The sequence below is a fragment of the Anguilla rostrata genome, chromosome 14 (assembly GCF_018555375.3).
Source record: "Anguilla rostrata isolate EN2019 chromosome 14, ASM1855537v3, whole genome shotgun sequence".
NCBI lineage: Eukaryota > Metazoa > Chordata > Actinopteri > Anguilliformes > Anguillidae > Anguilla > Anguilla rostrata.
The window spans coordinates 21,745,051-21,760,766 of record NC_057946.1 but is presented as its reverse complement, the minus strand read 5'-3'; the positions used below and the strand labels follow the sequence as shown (position 1 = coordinate 21,760,766).

General features: G+C 38.4%; 2 protein-coding genes across 8 annotated transcripts in view; one reads left to right on the top strand and one right to left on the bottom strand.

Annotated features, from left to right (window-relative positions):
• rab27b (RAB27B, member RAS oncogene family) overlaps window positions 1–15,716 on the top strand; it is a 41,744-nt gene that overhangs the window by 1,146 nt on the left and 24,882 nt on the right. The window lies entirely within an intron of this gene.
• The window catches only part of wdr91 (WD repeat domain 91), a 58,492-nt gene that overhangs the window by 19,027 nt on the left and 23,749 nt on the right, over window positions 1–15,716 (bottom strand). The window lies entirely within an intron of this gene.

Here is a 15,716-nt window from a genome sequence, read left to right as displayed (position 1 = left end):
TTTCAGATAACTCCGATCGAAGGCTGCACACTAAATTAATATAAATAAATAAGATAAGTCCGTTTTACTTCACTGGTGATTGTAATTACTGAGAATGACGTTTTCATCTCATGGCTGGACAGAATGGTGAGAAACCATGGCATGGCAGGTGGGATCCCTCTCACACCAATTGTATACATACATGTAGGCTGGGAATTTGGTAATCAAAAATCAGACCTGAAAGGTTTCCTTTAAACATGCTACCACTGATTTGTGTTGAGTCTTCACTACACTTCTGTAGTTACATTTCTTTTGGTGGAACAGAAAGCCAAATTTCACAATGGCTGTTTTTCAAAAAGGTGAAGGAAATCCTTCTGTTAGTAAGTTACCATATTTGTTGATACCCATTGTCTCATGCCTTCAAAGGGTTAAAGGAAATAAATGTTGCCCCAACCACATTAGGTGTGTTTGGAAGTGAGTTTAAAAATCTTATTTCTGAAAACAACCTCAGCTTGGGGGAAGTCCTCATGTGCAGGGGTCCATGGACCTGTTCATCTTGTAGGCTGGATACTTCATACATGTAAACTATTAAGTAGATAAGTAGATTACAAAAATTAAACTCCCAGAGAGTGCATGTTTTACTCATGGGAAAATTTGTTAATTTCTCATTTAACTGACAGTGAATAGCCATCAGACTGTACCTGAATTTCAGATGAGCAATTATTTCATAAGATTTTACCCTTAAAATGACATCATATCCTTAAAACACAGATGCTAATAAACACAACTTGTCATGTATTGAGCATGTAGGCAGCCCCTTTGTAACTAACTCAAGTGCAGAGCCAGAATTTGTCAAACTGACAGTAATTCTATTGGAAGGATCATTTTGTGACATTGTGAGGATACATCATTGTGCTACAAAGTATTCAAAGTATTATAAGGAAACATTAACTACTCAAAGGGTCAAATCGATATAAAATGGTTGCATTGAAATGGTAGAATGCTGTACACTAAAACAGAAAAAAAAATGATGCTGCCCATATTTAATTAACCCACACCTACTTTCTCATTCATTTCTGTGAATACTAAAACAGTACACTGTTTGTATGAAGAAGAATGCTCTTTGTTTTCCAACAAAGAGCAGTACAGTTGTATTTTATCTGGGTAATGTTTAGGGTCCACTTTTATCTGTAATGTTCATATTTTGCATTTTATCTTCTTTTGATAGTGATCATGCTTTAAACATTCATTAAATCAGAACAAAATGAAACTTTTTTTTTGTGAAATATGAGGTTACAGAGAAGGTATGAACATATTACAATACTGAGGAACAGACTGCACTGTAGAAATTTTTAAATCAAAGGGATCACGACTGAGACAGAAAAGAGTGTGTTTACTACTCTGGAACATTTACACACTCCAGTTGCCTTTTATACCCCATAATGATAATCTGCTCCATGCGGAAACTTGCCAACACACAGCACTGTTTCATTTCATTGTTTCAGTCATTCCGCTGCATCACAGATTGTCAGATGAATATTGTGAATAGATTTTTACAATTGACCATTGACTATAAAATGTTGAACACTTTTGCTTTGAAAGTGGGGATGACATGCTTGGCAGAATTCCTTATTCAGCGTGACAGGACAAATCATACTGTACAATGCTGTTCATATACTATTAGTTAATATACTAAAGCAATTCATATTAAAAAATAAAGGTGCAAGAGTGATGAATTTCTGGTCACAGAACTTTTCCACCATGTAACACCTTGACTGATTAAATGAGGCTAAAGAACAGGTAGTAACAGTTTGACAAATTCTCAGTACTTTTGTTAACAAAAAAAAAGACATAAAAATATGACTGACCATGCATCTTTAATACCGTTAATTGTCCCTGAATGATGGCCCCCTGAGCACTTGCCTTGTTTCAGAACTAATTTTTTTTTTTTTTTTAATTAGCCTTCGTCCTGCCGATGCAGGGCTCCTGCAATCACTGTCTGTCTGTGTGCCGTCATGCACAACGGCCTGTTGTTCCCATAAATCATCGCACAATGAAGGAACTGGGAGCATGTAGTAATTAGCAGAAGCAGCTTTTATTACCATTTCAATATGTCCCAAGTGCTGTTATCTTTTATTACTTTCATAATTCAATTTCTAACCATCCCCCACTGCAGGGAAATCAGTAGTGAATTGCAACGAAATTAATTCATTAATCAGTAGAAGATCAATCCCTTTTCTTTTTTGGGTGCATCAGTATTCAGTTAGCTTGATGCTAACTGTTAGAATTTGATTTAGTCGTTTGGACGGAATGTTGTTTTCCTGAAGTTGAGAACTGATTGAGGTTTAATAAGCATTTAATGTTCTTCGCGGATCATTTTTTATTGTGAGTGCCCTCTTTTTAATTTCTTGTGCGTGCTGCTGTGATTTGACAATGAGAAAGTGACCAAGCCTGAGGCAGCACTTAACATTGGATAAAATGCGTGAATCCACACAGTGCCATTAGAGGTTTTGCAATGTGCAAACATGGCTGTTCTAAAGAAATGCAGTTCCTCTGAAGTGTTTTCATATACAGCCTTTGTCTCCAATGTCACAACCATATCTGCACAGCATAACTAAGTTTTGTTCTTTAGTATACTTACTGCTGAGCGGTTTGTCTACCAGCACTCTCTGACACCGAGCCCATTCTATGTAGATTTCTACAGCATAGCTCGTCATTGCTGTGGAGGTGCTTGCTTCTTTATCTACCATAAAGTCCTAGTCTGAAGAAGTGAGATCTTGGTGACTAGATTAAAGGCACAGTTTGGGGAAAGCTCAATCATATTTGACTGGGTTAGGAGGGGTATTACAGCATGTTAGAGAGCCATAGGCAGAGACAGAGAGAGACAGAGAAAGAGAGAGGGGTGAGTTAGAGAGTTCTGTGGTTCTGCTGTGGCTCGACGGGTCTGAACCTGGAATGCAGCACCTGCTCAGCACTCTGCTGCTAATTAGCGAGGGTGGGCCTGCTGTGTCATGCTGGGGGGTAAAAGGTCAAAGCAGGCCCCAGCTGTTGAGGAAGTGTTCCCCCCAGAGGGCTTTGTTTATCGACAGTCTGCCGGTGAGTGTACCCAGGGAGCTTCACCTGCTGGATTTAATGCTGGAGCAGGAAAAGTACTCTTGCAGATTTTTCACTGTGTCCCCCTAACAAATCCTCGCCAAAATAGCAACTGGTTATCTAAATGTTTTTGGTAGTACGGAGGCAGATGTCTCGAGGAGAGATGGAGATTTTCTATGGAAAGCATTTTGGTACTCATGCATGCTAAATTAAAAATACAGGTAATGTTGCAGTCTAGTATAATCTAAAAGATGATGCTCCATTTTATTACAATGGATTCAGAATTCAAAATCTGAAATGCGAGTAGACCTTACTTTACACTGCTATTTTACGGAGAGTAAAACATTCATAACCCTTTTAGAGTGAACTCTGAATCATTTCCATGTCATGGCCGTAGGTACACTTTTCAAACCCAGTATGTAAACCCAAATTTGAATTTAATCTTCCACTAGCCCTTTCCTCATCTAGAAAATCAATTTTTATTGAGGCGTACCCTCCCAGAGATGGTTTCATAAGATCCTTCATCTGACATTGCAAATGAAATTGACCTTTTTAGAACAGAATGGAAAAGAATGGAGTTTTTAAAATTTTTAACCTGGTCTTTAATATTTATGGTAGCACACATACAGAGCACTGCTGTCGGGTAGAGATGGCAGAAAATCAACAAATCAATGGATTTTACAGGGATCACTTGTATTAGATTACACAAATCTGATTAGTGGATCCCATTTTTCTGAGGGGGCTGCAGGTTTAGTGCCATATACAAGTGTACAGCTGCAGTGTATTGCTCTGAGCTTCATAAAAGGGCAGATGGGCTCTGGATCATACACAGATTACATGAGAAAATAAAGAACCTGTTGCTGTCACCTAAATGACAATGGCAAAGTAAACTCAAGGTAGTTATACAGTCGTTTTTGCAGCAGGTGGATTTTTGGCTTTGTTAAGCTGTATTCTCTCTACTCAGTAAAAGTAAAAGGCAATATTTTATTGCATCAGATGGTAAGATAAATATTCTTCTTTTTGAAGCCAGTTTATAAATTTGGATTAGAAGACTGTGAGTTTAATTAAACTTAAGATGCTGTACTGATAAACATAAAATGAAAAAACAGCTTGTGTTATTGGCCCTACCTTGTACTGAGCTTGGTATTTAGCAAATAAGGGTATATGTGATTAGTTTTGGCTGTGAAGAATACAGACTTAGTTTAGTCACTTCTTTATTTTTTACTTTTCAAAATGTTCATAAAATTTCTACATGCTCAGGCAGTGGCTTATACAGCAAGTCATGATGCCTGTACAAGCCTTGCGGTACAGTCAGCACTAGCAGTGACAAGCAGGTACATAACGTATTCGCATACAGTAATAAGCCAGTTTTCCCATTACCATTGATGAAAACTACATTTATGTAAATAACCTTGTTAATGATGCCATAAGCAAGGTCTTCAAAAACCAATACCAAATCAACCACCAGTGGTGGGCAGTACTTTTCTTTTTTTAAATTATTTTTTTATTATTAGATCATGTAACTATTAATATTGGATAATTTACATAAATATGATTATTAAAATGGATGTGCATGATAATACAGGTTCATATATGGCAAAAAATAATAAAAAATTCTAATTATTGATATGTCTTCCCGTATCTAAATGCATGCCACCAGCTACTTCCTGCTGCTCTGCAGTTGAGCTTGCAGACATTGATTTGGAGCGGGACTCTCCATGTGCAGCTAGTGCAGACAGACTGTGGGAGCCCAGCAGATCGGAGGGGGTTGCCATTGTGTGAATAGACGTGGTCATTCTGCCAACGAAAACCCTCCCTCCCAGGGTGACGTTTCAGGCAATTACGCAACACCATGCAGGGCTGCCAACCACAGCGTGGTCTGGATTTGATACCAGATTGCAATGCCCCATCCACACACTCAGCACTCCTGTTATCTACTTTTGAGAGGAGTTAACATGGAATCATGAATATCCTAGCATGCTAACAGGTTAGACTGATCTCACTGCCACATTACAAACCTTTACACATTTTCAAAACAAAACATTTTTTAGTCTTGTAATCTTTCCATCCTAAATTATAATGGAGAAGAATCATGATAAATAATAAATGCGTATAAATGTGATATATTAGCATGCTAGCTACTATCCTCTTATTTTCTGACCAGAACTAGTGCAATGCCAGGAGCCTTTTGTTTTGAAAAAAGTTGAAAGAACAGTACGAAGTAACAGGGATATAGCGGGAGTTGATTTTGGAATGCAAGGCGACAAGTGACTAATGCATACAGCTGACATGCTCATTAATTAATAAATTGTGGGAAGTCATAAGCCACACCCATAAAAAGTTCTAAGTACAGAGGATCAACTAGCTGAGTTCAATTTTATTTGAGCAGTGAGAACATTTAAACATCTTACTGCCTGTTTCTCATGCTGACTATGCAACAGATGAAAAGTTCCATATTAACTCCAGAAGCATTCATAAAATGGCAGACGATGCGCGATTACCCTCCATTTTAATTGCACTGAGAGCTAGAATTGAAATAATAAAAATGGCATTGGCCCCCAGAGTAAACTGTACCCTAAGCATGTCTCCCGTTAATATCCCAGCAACTTTCTTATGCAAATGATTTGGTTCATTAGCAAATTTATATGGAATGTGAAACGGCCGATTCTTGAAAAATTGATGTTTGCCAGAAAATGAGTGATTGGTGCACTCAAATCTCCACCCGTTCTACCTGTGTTCCATTTCATGCCTCGCTAGACAAGCAAAGTTTTATCCACTCAAAAATCCTCCATCCTGGGTACAAAGTGAATTAGAATTCTGTAATGCAATACTGCTTGAACTAATGCCATACGGAGTGTTACATATTTGAAAGACCACAAGGTTGGCTTCATGAAACATCTCATGGTTTTGAAGGGCCAGATTTAGGAAAGATCATGGGAAAACACAAAATGTATTCCAAGACATATACTGTAGTTTTCAAATGACTCCCTGGTGTCTGAACATCAGCAGGTCATCAGAGTGTAGGGCATTTTATATCCGGGGGACAGCAAACCTACTTTATCTGCTGCACAAATGTCACTGGAACATAGCACAGCATGAACGGCACGACAATGAACTTCCTTGTCTGAGGGAGAAAGGCCTCTTAAAGTGGACCTCCTGGGGCAAGCTCTACATGTCAGTAGGGAGCAAAGCCACCTCAACTCTTGTGCAGTCTTGTCAGTCACAGGTATAAATCCTCACTGATGATGGTGTTCTTCTTACTGTAAAGCCACCATGCAAAGCCAGAAAATATTGTCCTTCACTTTGACCAGGACTGCTAGAGCAGAATGTGGGGCACTGGTTATCTCAGTGACACCTGCAGGGGGCATTTTTATTTCCCTTATCTCATTAGTTAGTCCCTTAATTAGATAGAGACAGGTATCCATTTTTGGGTGACGGGCCCCTGGTCAGCCTATAAGTCGTTTTAATCAGGTTAATTGGTATCCATCAGTAAGTCCTGTCAAATCATGAAGATAACGTCTCTTACTGTTTTTTTAATTACAGGGAGCCACTTATACCCTAAAATGCATAACTTGTAAATGCTATCCACAGAAGGGCACTGCGTGAACAATTTCTGTGTGTAGGTGTGCTTAGATAGGGTTCCATGCTGTGCTGCCTCCCACTTCAATGGGAAGGAATCCAATGTGCAGCAGAGAGATTGTACAATTGGTGCTAATGAGGCTATGGCACTCTTTCCACTCCAGTTGGCAGGGGAGAAACAACCCACAACCCCCATTGCCTTAGCTGGCTCTGTCTCAGTTTGCAGGGGGAAGTATGGCTGCCAAAGAGGGAAGCCAGTGTTGCATTCATCTGGTCGTGTTGCATGTTCTTCTCCAACTTAACCGGCACTACTCTAGTGTTATCTCAGCGTCTTCCACAAAATAGCATAGTGCACAGCTGCTGAATTGATTCATAACCTGCTGGGCCTTTCCCCTTTCATCCCTGATTGGTTCCACCTGTTGCCTTTGTAATAATATTTGTCTACGAAGACATCAAGTGGGACCAACGATATATATTTTTCAGACATATATAAGTGCATTTTATATATGACTGCAAACCCCAAAGTCACACATACAAGATGTTCTTTATTTAGGACTCCAAAACTACAAATCCCATAACCTTCAATGATCAAGCTCTAAAAGTGTACAGCAACACCGGCTTTTGGCACTTCTCTGCCCACTACACAATTTTAAAGGATGCAAATTGGGGTTTAGTGCAAGGGCACAGAGGGGAGGGGGGAGGAAGGAGGGCGATGGAACCAGTCGGTCACAGTACATGTCTGCACTGTTACGAAAAGGGACCCACTGTAGATCAAGCTAGATATAATTGTTATTTTATTATAATGTAAGCCAATTACTTTGAATTGTTGTTTCATAAAGACCAGCAAAGGCATTTTGTCAAAATAAACCAAATAGGACTCCAGTGCTGTCCTTATGCGGTTACAGAGTAGACAAATGATCCAACTGTATCATTCCTAGACATCTTTATGCTATCTTGTTTGCTCCCCCAATAAGGGAGCACATCAAATACACCATGAAAAGTAGACTAACCATAGCTAACTGACCATAATAGAATGGTTTCACTTTAAACATTTAATTAAGCAGTCTTAACGATGTAATTTTGTGAGTAACTTTGGTGCTCTGACAGTCACAACGAACTATAAAATACTACAAACTACTAATATGCCAAATATAGAGCTAAAGAACGATATGGAAAATGGAACTGGAATGGAACAAGGAAAGACTAAAAGGATTTCTAAGATAATCTAAAGAGAAAAAAAAAACTGTTCAGGCTGTCACAACACGACTGCAGGCAGTTTGAAATGAGCTCAGTAATTTGTGCAGTCGTATTAGATCGGTTTGAATACATAAAGCTTACCCATCAGTCTTGGAGAGTCATGGGACTTATGGAGGCTTATGGAGAAGCAAATTTTTACCTACTTTTATGTCACTGATGTGGGCTGGGCTCCAGGTGAAACAAAGCTTTCCACCTTTGTGTGGCTATGTATGGCTCTTCTTGGCATGAAATGCAGGGCTAAATAAGTCTTTGTATATATATATATATATATATATATATATATATATATATATATATATATATATATATATTAGAATTGGACTATTGTTATGTATCCAAATGGAGGCAGGATACTCAGCTTAAGAACTAAAAAAAGTGATTTAGTGCTTATTACCCCTTTAAATCAGGCAGAGCTGATGGATAATGTACAAAGCCACACTATAGGCTACAACATTTTTCAGGCTGACTGGAAATCAATAATTCATGGAAAGCATTAGCTTGCCTGTGATAATCTGTGGATTGAGTGGCTGTATTGTATTTTGTAATAACACAAATTGTTAATTAAATTTAATTACTTGAAAGGACATTCTCTTCCATAGTGGAAAGAGCTCAGTGGTGTTCTGACGGGGTGTTCGAAGTCAAGATGGTGATGAACTAAAATATTTCATTTTTGCTTCCCCTTTAAAAATGATTGAAGTAAAGGGCATTCAGGTGAATTTGAATGCATTAACGCTAATTGACAAGCATTAAGCAAGACCCTTGGATACTACAAATGGTCAACGCCATTTCAAAAAGGGAGATTGGATAGAGAGAGCCAGAAATCTCATACAGCAGTCTGCCTCAGCATCTTAAAATGTGAATAACAAAGATTGTAAGTAATTCTGAAATGTGAACCAAATGAGATGTTTTAAATTCACCATTATCTGTATTTATTTATTTTATTTTTTACAGTGGAGGACAGTGGTTTCCTTCAAAGGGTGCAGACTGATGAACTAATTGCTTGCTTAAAATAAATTGATGGCTTTGAAAATACTCTGAAATGCAAAGGTCTTTCAGTAGAGATGTACCTCTCACTCAATTCTCTGAATTTTGAGGTAGGCAATAATTGAATTTGGGTATTTCACATTCATATGTTAGATGGTCATGCAGATCTAATAGGTTTGGCAGTAAAGCATTTAACTGTTATCCACTCCTAGCATAGTGTCCAGGACGTCAGTCTTACAGTATTTATATAGCCTTCCTTTCCCCAAGAACTCCCAAGAGTTCATGACAGCCTACTGAGGTTCTGTACTTTCATTTTGTTATGCATTCTAAAACAGTCTTAAGTCATAGTTTTCATGGAAAGGCTGAGAATTCACCCACATTTCAACTGTCAGAATTTGATGCTTGCCTCACTATCGTATCCCATTCTGCGTCATCGTATAATCAGTTAGTAGTTTTTACTGTGGTCTTTTCTACTCTGTAACACGATTTATTTAACATTTACTGTTTTCATTACTCAAAGTTCAGTGGACTGTGAGCTGGGTGTACATTTGCTGGCTGGTGTTCCCAGCACAGTCACTGGGTTTTGCACAATAACCAGGCAACTAATGTTGCTCTGGTGGGCCCACGGCTGGATCAGCACTATAGCGAGGCCGTAACCGTTGCCTAATGACTGAGGGGCTTTGCAACGATAAAGCGAGAAAGACAGCTGGAATGTTTGGACTTTTTCCCTAATTATTCCTTTACATATTTTGAATAATTTACATTTTTGAGCAAATTGAACTGGACTGGCAAGCACAAGAGGTATTTTATATAGTGTTCTCATTGTAACTTTCTGGAGAACACATTTGGAGCAGACATAATTTTGTTGATATACCTGAGATTCCCATCACATTCATTTACAATAAAGTGCCCAAAGCAGTTGCCATCTGGCTGTGCCAACTAAATATTTAATTCTTGCATTTTTATTTTGTAAGTTTACAATGAATTAAACCAGATTAGAGATTTAGATTTAGTTTTTATTTGCATATTTTAAGGCAAAATGGGAGACCGCATTTATTTTCTTTACATCATATTATGATGGCAACTGATTTTTTATTTATTTTTATTTTTTTGTGTTCAGCAGTGAACTATGCTGAAATCTTAGACAAGTAGGCACAGAGCACTGTAGCTTGCTAATTAAATAGCTTGCTGAAGTAGTTTCTTATACATTTTTAATCTGAGAAATATTACATATTTCCTTTGCACAGTTTTAGTGACTCATCTCAAGGAATATTCCATGAGCGTTCATTTTTCAGGTTGTTGTCACAGAGAATTAAACCACTGGTGATGATGGCTTCAGATAGATTACCTTAATCTTTGGATTTTGAATACTTCATATCTTCTTAATATAGACATTATTTTTCTTCCATTATTCTGATCACTGTGGGAATTCTGACTGAATATGTGGAAATCAATAATCAGTCAGTTTTTGCATTTTGGCATTGTGAGCCTGGGTTTATTCAGATTTCATGAATAAATTGTTCAGGTACAGTAGATTCCTAATGAGGGCCAGTTCAAGTAACTGCTCTCGTTTATCACTCCCTCAATTTATACCATGCTATGTCATTGATCCTAAATCACTAACTGCCTTCAGTCCTATGTACCACTGTGTGCATGAAAAAATTACTTTGTTAATTCACACTTAGAACAGTTTAGTTTCATAGTCTGTAGTGTACACGGAGTGGCCCAAAGAGGGGCGTAGCTAGGACTTCTGGGCCCCCTGAAAGAATATTGCTCTGAGCCCCCCTTTGTTAATAATACAAATTGATTAATTAATGTATTTATAGCTCTGGGCCCCTAGAATAGTCACCACCTTTCACTCCACTACCAACGGCTCAAGTATATGAAACTGGTTCAGCATTCTAATTGTTTATGAACTTTGATCAATATCAGTTTTAAGGGAATAAAAGTTAATGTGCATGTGAATGTTTTTAGGTAAAGCCATGTGATTTGCTGCCAGTTGGGCTATATCAGTGTTCTAGAACTTTACAGGTACACTATCAGAGGAGAGCAATAGTGTTAACATTCTGAAGCCTGTTCTTTGCTTGCCTCTCATGGCAGTTTTACTTTAAAAATAACAGAACAGTTTTGTTAAGCTGGTTCTATGCACAATGTGTGTCTTTATGGAAAAGCTGATTACTTTATCTGTTGAGACACAGTAGAACACTTGGATATGATGCAGTAGGATTGCTCTACAAGGGCGAATTCAACCAGTGTTTGCTGTTTCAGACTGCATGTAGTTATAAAGCTGGCGTCTTAAAAGCAATATTTAGCAATGGGGAAATGGAATAATTCATCAAGGCCAATAATTTTCACTTTGTAGAAAGCAAGGAAAGGCTTTGAGGCTTATGTGGACATCAGAGCAGTAATTCAAAGCAAACAAGACTGAGTGGGATGACACAATGTTATTAATCATAGCGAGCTGAAAGACTCAGTTAATGAACTTGTGTGCTACTAAACCCAAGCAAAAAGTCATTTGAGAATTTACTGGCTCGTCTACAACAGCACATTATCCCAAAAATCAATGTTACAGCACAAAGGTGCAAACCTGTCCGTTTAAGATACACTGACCATTCTGTAATGTGTCAGTTTGGCCAATATTTGAAGAAACCTTAGAGACAAGTTTGTGTGTGTCATTAAAAGTGCACAGGTGAGGTGATCATTGCTTACAGTCCACACTAAGGACTCAGCGTTATTACTTGAATTACTCATGAAAAAGGAAAATTTTGAAATAGGAAAATGCATAGAAGATTATCAATATGTAGAAGCATAAACAGTTTCTAAAGCAGCCTGAAAAATGTAGCAAGTAGCAACTGATGTACAGTGATCAGGGATAATCTAGACACTTGCTGCTACTAGGACATGTTGTGTCACACATTTAGGAAACGAGGGCACATCACTACTCATGCATGGCACTCACACCTAGAGGTAGATAAATATAAGAACCCTGCCTAAAGGACAAATCACCATGGATCCAACACAGCGAAGGGCTACACAACTAACATCTGGCCAGAGCCCCTCCAGCCAAGAGTTATTCCACATAAAATCAAACGTATGAAGACCTCATCCCTTCTGATTTTAACAAAAACTGCATTTTCCATTACACTGATATCCTGACCCATATTACCAACAATTTAGGAGGCAGAGATGTTCAAAGTTGAGCCATTTTGCAAGTGCCTCAGGGCATTGATGGTAGACCTAGATGCCATTTATCATAAAGAACAAGTATAGTATGAGAAATGTATGTGTTGCAGAGACTTTAAGTTCGCAACCATAGAGTGAGAAGAGGGAAGTTTGCATTATTTTTAAAACATGGTACATTACTTAAGGCATATTATTAGTGAGGGTATTAGCTCCATGGAAAAACATTTTGGAAGCAGCAGTATTGACCAGCATTATAAAGCACCAGGCTGTTTTAGTACTACTATGTCAGTTTTATTCCCAATGGGTTCATTTGTTAAAGCGAGTTTGTGGTTTACAACTAAAAAATGTGGATGGTGGAAGAGCTCATGCGCACACGAAGGGTGAAAGTACTTGCATCACATGTTGTGGGACAACACTAAAATGGCAAGACTGCATTCCTCACATACTGCCTTTAATTCAGGGTGCATGACTGTTTAGCCTTGTGTGTCATCCATTGATGACTCCCGAGACAGGTCACAGGTCAGAAGATGCACAGTGTGAGTCTGAGTCAAGTGATGTCCAGCAAACATGGACAAACATCTGCCATTGTATATTTTACTATGTGTTAACAGAATTCCAGAAACATATGCTTGTAGCAATGCTACAGTGTCATATTTGTTAAAGGACAACTTCATTCTAAAATCCGTATTTGATGGTACATTTTGATGGTCTGTTCAGCAATAGTGTGGTCAAAAGAATAGAATGGAACATTTACTAATTTGCAAAAACATTTACAAAAAAAAATCAAATTCAACATTTATTAATATTCTAGATAGACCTTCCATCGGCCTGAGCGATGTGTTTACTGTTCAAAAGTCAGTATTTTACATTCATTCCACCATGATTTCCTTAGAGCACTGAACCAGAGGGGCTGGGATGGGAAACCCAAATTTTTGTCTGCATACACAGTAACTGCTTCCTGTCCATAGTAATAGTGAAGCTACAAATCTAGTATGAGAGCTAGCATTGCTCAATAAATAATATAGCCACATATAAGTTTAGTTTGGAATCTTATCCTTTTTTTCTCATAGCATGGTTGATTTCTTTAATGATACAGCTTCGACAGCTCATGCAGGCATCTTGTACTGCAGCAACTAATAATACAATAACCCTGATAATGTAATATTTGACAGATAATGTAATAAAATGTTACTAAAAATATATAATAATCTTCAATAATGTAATAAATGAGAAATAATGTAATAACTTGGCAAATTATTATTATGTTTTATTTATTGCATTATCTGGTGGTTAAAAAACAATGTAATGATGTTGACCAAGCAGCAACCATTTGATTTAGGCTGACTTTTGTCACTAAAGAAAATGAATGAAGGATTGATTTCTACAGCACTTTAGCAGAGCTACTCTGTTTGGCCAGTTAAGAAGGGAAGAGTGATAAAGCTGCCTCTGATCACTTAATTGTACATTTTATGATTGGAAATTTGGCATGGTGAATGCCCCCCCCTTAAAATATAAGAGAAATAGAGAAATGGTCCCTTTGTACAGCTGTGCATAGTGTTCTGGGCTTGTGATGATGAGGGCCCTGCTTGGTGCATTACTGTATGTAAATAGTGTAGTCAAATAGGCAGGGTACAGTTGTTGCCCCTTTAATCAGATGGTAAAATAAGGGAGCTAGTTCTTCTTCCTCTTCCTCCTTCCTCATTGTTGTCATTGTGTAAGAGTGTAGAATGTCTAAAACCAAGAGTTAGGGTCTTAAGTGATCAGAGCTAATATGGACTGCATTTATATAGCGCTTTTATCCAAAGCGCTTTACAATTGATGCCTCTCATTCACCCATTCACACACACACTCACACCAACGGTGAAAGGCTGCCATGCAAGGTACCAATCAGCTCGTTGGGAGCAATTAGGGGTTAGGTGTCTTGCTCAGGGACACTTCGACACGCCCAGGGCGGGGGATCGAACCGGCAACCCTCCGACTGCCGCAGAATCCAGAAGGTTTGTTTTGAATGCAGGATGCAGCAAGCAAGCTAACTAGATAACCAGAAACTATCCATTCAGCAGTGGAGGGATCAATAAAATGCAATGCCATCCAATACAGTGAAGTTGCCCTTTGAGACAAGGCAAGGTACGATCCACACTGAAAAACACAGCCTATTTCGGTGTCTTATTGGTATGTCCCTGCTATTCATCTCCTTATTGTGTGGGATAAAATAATCTAGGGAAGGCTATCCATGACCTTAGATAGCCAAAATGGAGTACAGAAGAATGCCTTGACTTGATGTCTGATGCAATAATTCTTGTTATTGAAAATGTGATGCACTGTATATGCCCGAACAAGGCTGGTCAAAAGTTTTTACTAAATCTACATGAAAACACAAAAACATGTGAGTAGAATCCATGCAAAGCCATCTGTAACCAAGATCGGTAACTAGAAAGTTACAGTTTGAGACTCTTGTTGATCTCTTTTGTTGTTCCCTTTAACATGGTAACATAACTTCCTTAGGAGGCTCGACAGGGGCATTTTAAAATAAATATGATTTTTTATTATTTTTCCCTGATTCACAGCATAGACTCCTGGGAAAAATGGCAACAAAAAGTCAGTTGGGAGTTTCTTGTGAGATTCACCAATATGCGCTGTTCCACACCGGCAAATTTAGTTTGTCTTAGTTTTTATAGCAGACATTTGACATGGCAGACAGTTTATAATATAGAGGAACAAGAATTTTGGCCCACTTAATTTTTTTCCTGGTGGTCATTCATTGTTATATTTGGCCATTTTCTAGCTTCTGTGCAGCATTGCCAAATTGATAGCCTCAATAACAATCCCATTACCAAGGGGCTGCTTGAAAGTACCACTGGAAAGATGAAGTAGCCTTGCTATGTTCTGGCAGCCACCACTGCGTTTTCTCCTGATGCGAGAGTCACTGGTTTTATTATACATACACGTCAATTTTTTACCAGACTCTCGGGAACTGAACACTGATATTATTTAGCATATTTTCTTTTGTTTTCAGTGTTTCGTTTTAATTTGCGGTTAGGTTATAGCTGTCGCCTATAGTCTTTGACAACCTCCTTCCTTATCCTTCCTTTTCATTTTCTTGGTTTTGTTTGGTATGAAACAGGATTTTGATCCTCTCTCATGAGAATGAAACCTGAGTTTAGCATCACTACAAACCAGTTGTGCAACTGCCTTAACATGGTACTTTTCGCTTGCTTAAAGTATCACTTTGCTGCTCTGTTGGGTATTATTGATCTACAGAAAGGCTTAACATTCTTCACACCCCTGCATTCACTACGGCAATCATAAAATCCAGGGTCCTCTGGATAATTTCCTACACTTTTAACCTTGACTGAGTCCAGAGATCATCAAGAATTTAAAACATAAGGATTACAAGGATCTCCAACTGGGTGCAAATAAGCAGTGGCTGGCTGCCTGGTTGTAGCAGTAGAAGTTGTATCATTGGGACAGACCATCGGACGACATGATATGGACATACTTTGGGACACTGCACATCAGTTAAGCCAGAAATTGTTTGACAGGTCTGATGACACTGGAAAAGAGACCATCCTGCAGGAATCTGCGATGCTCACAAGAGTTCAAGTATCTTGACCAGAATCGAAGAGGTGCAGATGAGCGAC